We start from the raw sequence: 7,046 nt of genomic DNA on the forward strand, positions 1-7,046 counted from the left end.
ACAGAGCACATACTGCATAACGGACCAAGGTTAAACAGCAGACCTGGTGTACAAAACACCCCCGATGCCAAACCACATAGGGCTCCATTATCCACTGAGTGTCACTCACATGTCTGTTGAAACCAGCACGGATCTAGCACAGCAGTTACTATAGAGGTTGCTGCCCACAGTTTTTTTTTTTTTAAATCAAAGCAGTAATAGGGAAGCTGACTGAGCATGATAGCAAATGTTTGTGAGCTAAGGGCCTGATTCAGAGCCGGACGCAATTTGCCGACGGTCGTTCAGGAAAAGGGATGGCTATTCAAATGAACCGTTCGCTCTTTGCGGTCTGTTCACGCCTCTATGTCTGAACGAGCGAACAAAACTTGAGATCGTTTTTTGGATAACTACGCCCCCTGGCCGCTCGCATCCTACGTCATGTCCACTATTTATTAGATTAATCGAGTACATCGACCAGGGTATGAGCTGCTCGCTATTCTTGTGGTTGGTTTTTCCTACCACAATCTTGCGAGCAGTTCTGACTATAAAATAACCCAGTGACGTGGTCAATGACGCTGCTGTATTAATTATGCACACCCATAAAACGCCCGTTTTGACCTTTAAGTACGCCTGCGTTCGGATCTCCACTCCCCGTTTTCAAGCACCTTCCCCTGTTACCACCCACAAATGCCTCATTCTGTCACTCAAATTAGCAGGCATTCGCAATTTAGCGAACAAACGATTTTCGGCCGCAATGACTGGTTCGCGCATGCGTATTATGATCCGTACGCATGCGCAGTTGGGCAAACATCGCTCGGAGCGAACGAGCAGCCACTTGCGTCCGGCTCTGAATCAGGCCCCAAGATCTGATGGGGAAAATACCCCACTCCCAACCATAGCAATCCTTACAAATGCCAGAATTTATTGTGAGGGATGGGGAAAGGGATCAATTGCACAGGAATATTAAGACAGTGGGAAATACTGAGAAATAGTTTCTTTGTATATATTAGGGGTGTGCACCGGCCACTTTTCGTGTTTTGTGTTTTGGTTTTGAATCTGGATCTTTCTTCGTGTTTTGGATCTGGATTGGTTTTGCCAAAACCACCCTTCCGTGTTTTGGGTTCTGGGTTTTGTGTTTTGGATCTGTATTTTTTTAAAAAAAAGCATAAAAACAGCTAAAATCACAGAATGTGTGGGTTTTTCTGCTCCTATGCTATTATTAACCTCAATAACATTAATTTCCACTCATTTCCAGTCTATTCTGAACACCTCACACCTCACAATATTGTTTTTATGGCCAAAAGGTTGCACCAAGGTAGCTGGATGACTATGCTAAGCGACACGAGTGGGCGGCACAAACACGTGGCCCATCTAGGAGTGACACTGCAGTGGCAGACAGGATGGCAGTTTGAAAAACTAGGCCCCAAACAGTACATACTGCAAAGAAAAAAAAGAGGTGCAAGATGGAATTGTCCTTGGACCCTCCCACCCACCCTTATGTTGTATAAATAGGACATGCACACTTTAACAAACCAATCATTTCAGTGCCAGGGTCTGCCACATGACTGTGGCTGAAATTATTGGTTCGTTTGGGCCCCCACAAAACAAGCTGGCAATTAATCTGTCCCTGCACAAACTGGCTCTACGGAGGCAAGATGTCGTCCTCATCCTCCTCATCCACCGATTCCTCACCCTCTTCAGTGTTGTGTACATCCTCATCCTCACAGAGTATTAATTCGTCCCCGCTGGAATCCACAACCACAGGTCCCTCTGTACGTTCAGGAGGCTGGTCTCCCTGGAAGAGTTGATAATTCATTTTATGAACATCATCTTCTCCACATTTTGTGGAAGCAACCTCCTACGCCTTTCGCTGACAAGGTTCCCGGCTGCACTAAACACTCTTTCGGAGTACACACTGGAGGGGGGGCAACTCAGGTAAAATAGAGCCAGTTTGTACAGGGACCTCCAAATTGCTTCTTTTTCCTGCCAGTACAGGTACGGACTGTCTGACATGCCTACTTGGATGTTGTCACCGATGTAATCCTTTAACAGACAGATGCACGCTTGTCGCTGCTGCTTTAAGGATGCAGGTGCGGCTACAGCCCACACATTTCACAAAGACAGAAAAAAAAAGAAGAATATTTTTATTGTTTGTGGAGCGCACTTTGAGGGTTACACCACCCTTTAACAGACAGACGCACGCTTGTCTCTGCTGCTTTGAGGACAGTATCAAATGCAGTGACAGTAGATTTGTCAGAAATTGTTGGCACATCCTTCAGTCCGGACCAGATGTCCAAACCGGCCCTTGACTTATGACACAGGCGCACACTTGGCGCTGCTACTGTGTTGATGCACGTGCGGCTACATCGCACACAAGTCACAAAAACATAAAAAAAGTAGTTTTTTATTTTTTGGAGCACTTTGAGAGTTACACCACCCTTTAACAGACAGACGCACGCATGTCGCTGCTGCTTTGAGGATGCAAGTGCGGCTACAGCCCACACAATTCACAAAGACAGAAAAAAAAAGAAGAATATTTTTATTGTTTGTGGAGCGCACTTTGAGGGTTACACCACCCTTTAACAGACAGACACATGCTTGTCGCTGCTGCTTTGAGGATGCAAGTGCGGCCACAGCCCACACAATTCACAAAGACAGAAAAAAAAAAGAATATTTTTATTGTTTGTGGAGCGCACTTTGAAGGTTACACCACCCTTTAACAGACAGACGTACGCTTGTCGCTGCTGCTTTGAGGATGCAGGTGCGGCTACAGCCCACACAATTCACAAAGACAGAAAAAAAAAGAAGAATATTTTTATTGTTTGTGGAGCGCACTTTGAGGGTTCCACCACCCTTTAACAGACAGACGCACGCTTGTCGCTGCTGCTTTGAGGATGCAGGTGGAATCTAGACGGGATTTGGAACCGGGGACACACTACCTCCATCAATTGTCTAAATCCCACTGCACTAATGGCGGATACCAGACCCACGTCTAACACCAACATAGCAGTCAAGGCCTCAGTTATACGTTTTGCTTCAGGATGACTGCTGTCATACTTCATCCTCATCGCTAGGGACTGTTGGAGGGTCAATTGTTTAGTAAAAGTAGTGGTGTTCCTACTTCCTCTCTGGGATGATGAACAACTCCCAGCAGCAGCAACAGCGCTAGGAGGAAGTGGTTCTTGATCTTTCCCTATTTTATTTTTAGTATGGGGGAGAAGAAGAAAACTCTCTTGTTGGGGGCACTCGAATGTAAAGGTTATAATAAGAATAATATATAAAAAATAACTTTTATTAGATATATTTTAAAATACCAAAAACAAGTCTGAGCCTGTTACTTATTGGCATTACTGTTGGAATAACAGCTATAAATTATCACAAGCAGAACACGAACATACATAGAACATAAGACAACATATAATACAATACTTATCACAATTATGTGAAGCTAAGTGAAATATTACAAATAGGTCTATAATTCTCTGTCTCATACAATATTGAGACCTATATAAAACATATACTAGTTCAATGACCTCATAATGTCGTCATAGCACAATGGCTAATCAGAATTACGGCAGAAGCATACAAGGAAATCTTCTAGAAAAGAATGTGATAATAACCATACAATATTCAATATAGGTTACGTGAGATATCACAGCACAATAACACTGAACAGTAATCAGAGAAATACAATAATAAGGGGGTCAGATGAAATAATAGCTGACCCTGCAAATATCAAAATGAATATAAGTAAATCACAGGTTGTAATGAGAGGCAGATCACACGTAGGTCGCCTGTGATGCCACCCAGGTACTTGTAGACAGTAAGGTTATAGGAAAAAGTAAAGCTACTCCTTTATGTGGAGTTTACAAAATAGCAGCTGCTGCATGCCATTGTATAACCATTGAATGGCATGTGAGCGTACTATAAAGGTACTCCCAGGGTAGGGAATAAGTACAATGAGTATCTGCTGTTGGACTGCGTTAAAAAGAAGGTCCTGGTGTAAACATTGCAGGAACCTCTAATAGGCGCACCCCAATGAGAGTACTCATAGAGACAATAGTTATCGTAATGAAATAACACAGCATAGGTTTGCGATCTGTGCTGCTGCCAGTCATATACCAAAGGTAGTGGTGAGAGGTGGGAAACCCAGGTCGCATATGCAGTGATAGGAAGAAAGAGTATGAGTGTAGCTGCACTATGGCTAGTACAGGACAAGTGGAGCTCTGTTGCCCTAAAGGTATTGCAGGGTCACAAACTTGTCTCTGTTAAATAAAGCCACTCAGTGCGCTAAAGAAAGTGTAGTATGAAAAGTACCTGAGCGCTTACCTCCAGGGAGCCGGTGTGTAGTATAGAAAATCTGCCACTAGAAGAGCCTGTCAGTATGCTGCCATGACGAATCCCGCCTGTACACAGCCGGATTCGCGGGTCTGAGACCCGCGTTTCACTGTCGCTTCCTCAGTCAGATGCATGTGGACTGTGATACACAGGTGATCTTTAACCTGCGTTGTGACCAATGGGAGAGCAGGTGCTGTGTGTTGCAGATGCAATACCCTTGTCAATAGGTCCAAGTGTTAACTCCCTCTATTGGTCCACAGCAACAGGAGGGAATGAGTCATAGGAGGGGGGAGTGATTGGGTTAGATGAAGCTCATAACGATCAGGCTAACAGGCTAAGGTGGAAAACCTGACTAGTAGCTAAAGTGTCTGTCTTGCAGCAAAAATAGTTATGCAAAAATGCTAATACCAAACATACAGATATATAAATAGTAGATATAAATAAGTGTGTATATAGTGATTAGAATAAAGAAAATGTCACTTCCTCAGTCAGATGCATGTGGACTGTGATACACAGGTGATCTTTAACCTGCGTTATGACCAATGGGAGAGCAGCTGCTGTGTGTTGCAGATGCAATACCCTTGTCAATAGGTCCAAGTGTTAACTCCCTCTATTGGTCCACAGCAACAGGAGGGAGTGAGTTTTTTTATTTTGGTATCATTCTCTTTATTCTAATCACTTTATACACACTTATTTATATCTACTATTTATATATCTGTATGTTTGGTATTAGCATTTTTGCATAACTATTTTTGCTGCAAGACAGACACTTCAGCTACTAGTCAGGTTTTCCACCTTAGCCTGTTAGCCTGATCGTTATGAGCTTCATCTAACCCAAACACTGCCCCCTCCTATGACTCACTCCCTCCTGTTGCTGTGGACCAATAGAGGGAGTTAACACTTGGACCTATTGACAAGGGTATTGCATCTGCAACACACAGCACCTGCTCTCCCATTGGTCACAACGCAGGTTAAAGATCACCTGTGTATCACAGTCCACATGCATCTGACTGAGGAAGCGACAGTGAAACGCGGGTCTCAGACCCGCGAATCCGGCTGTGTACAGGCGGGATTCGTCATGGCAGCATACTGACAGGCTCTTCTAGTGGCAGATTTTCTATACTACACACCGGCTCCCTGGAGGTGAGCGCTCAGGTACTTTTCATACTACACTTTCTTTAGCGCACTGAGTGGCTTTATTTAACAGAGACAAGTTTGTGACCCTGCAATACCTTTAGGGCAACAGAGCTCCACTTGTCCTGTACTAGCCATAGTGCAGCTACACTCATACTCTTTCTTCCTATCACTGCATATGCGACCTGGGTTTCCCACCTCTCACCACTACCTTTGGTATATGACTGGCAGCAGCACAGATCGCAAACCTATGCTGTGTTATTTCATTACGATAACTATTGTCTCTATGAGTACTCTCATTGGGGTGCGCCTATTAGAGGTTCCTGCAATGTTTACACCAGGACCTTCTTTTTAACGCAGTCCAACAGCAGATACTCATTGTACTTATTCCCTACCCTGGGAGTACCTTTATAGTACGCTCACATGCCATTCAATGGTTATACAATGGCATGCAGCAGCTGCTATTTTGTAAACTCCACATAAAGGAGTAGCTTTACTTTTTCCTATAACCTTACTGTCTACAAGTACCTGGGTGGCATCACAGGCGACCTACGTGTGATCTGCCTCTCATTACAACCTGTGATTTACTTATATTCATTTTGATATTTGCAGGGTCAGCTATTATTTCATCTGACCCCCTTATTATTGTATTTCTCTGATTACTGTTCAGTGTTATTGTGCTGTGATATCTCACGTAACCTATATTGAATATTGTATGGTTATTATCACATTCTTTTCTAGAAGATTTCCTTGTATGCTTCTGCCGTAATTCTGATTAGCCATTGTGCTATGACGACATTATGAGGTCATTGAACTAGTATATGTTTTATATAGGTCTCAATATTGTATGAGACAGAGAATTATAGACCTATTTGTAATATTTCACTTAGCTTCACATAATTGTGATAAGTATTGTATTATATGTTCTCTTATGTTCTATGTATGTTCGTGTTCTGCTTGTGATAATTTATAGCTGTTATTCCAACAGTAATGCCAATAAGTAACAGGCTCAGACTTGTTTTTGGTATTTTAAAATATATCTAATAAAAGTTATTTTTTATATATTATTCTTACTATAACCTTTACATTCGAGTGCCCCCAACAAGAGAGTTTTCTTCTTCTCCCCCATACTACGTTTATCTATACTCTCATGGGGAGCACCTCCACACTTTACAATATTTTTGCTTGACACCTGTACTAGGGTTTGATATTTATAATTGTGGATTTTCATTATTCTTTTGACTAATTATATCCAATATATTATATCCTGTGCTCAAACTATATCCCCCTATTCCCCCCTTCCCTGGTCATTCCTATTTTATTTTTATCAGAGAAAGTTTGGTCCTCCATTTATGTTATATTGATATATACGTGCGGCTAAAGCGCACACAAACACAGAAAATATTTTTTAATTTTTGCTGGAGAGTAGTGCACTTTGTGGGTTACACCACCCTTTAAGAAATGAGCCAGCCGGCTCTTTACTTATGGGACACAGGCGCACGCTTGGCGCTGCTCCTTTGTTGATGCACGTGCAGCCACAGTGCACACAATTCACAAACACAGAAAATATTTTTTTATTTGGTTTGGAGTGTACT

The 7,046-nt window shown here is 42.6% G+C and overlaps 1 protein-coding gene across 1 annotated transcript in view; it reads right to left on the reverse strand.

Moving 5' to 3' along the window:
* ANGPTL6 (angiopoietin like 6) overlaps window positions 1-4,446 on the reverse strand; it is a 31,998-nt gene extending 27,552 nt beyond the window's left edge. Inside the window, exon 1 of the mRNA XM_088479993.1 lies at window positions 4,309-4,446. The gene's annotated coding sequence lies outside the window, so the exon portion shown is untranslated. The remainder of the gene's footprint in view (window positions 1-4,308) is intronic.
* Window positions 4,447-7,046: the final 2,600 nt, after the last annotated feature.

Source organism: Taudactylus pleione, unplaced genomic scaffold (genome assembly GCF_031769625.1).
Source record: "Taudactylus pleione unplaced genomic scaffold, aTauple2 ptg000248l, whole genome shotgun sequence".
NCBI classification, from domain to species: Eukaryota; Metazoa; Chordata; class Amphibia; order Anura; family Myobatrachidae; genus Taudactylus; species Taudactylus pleione.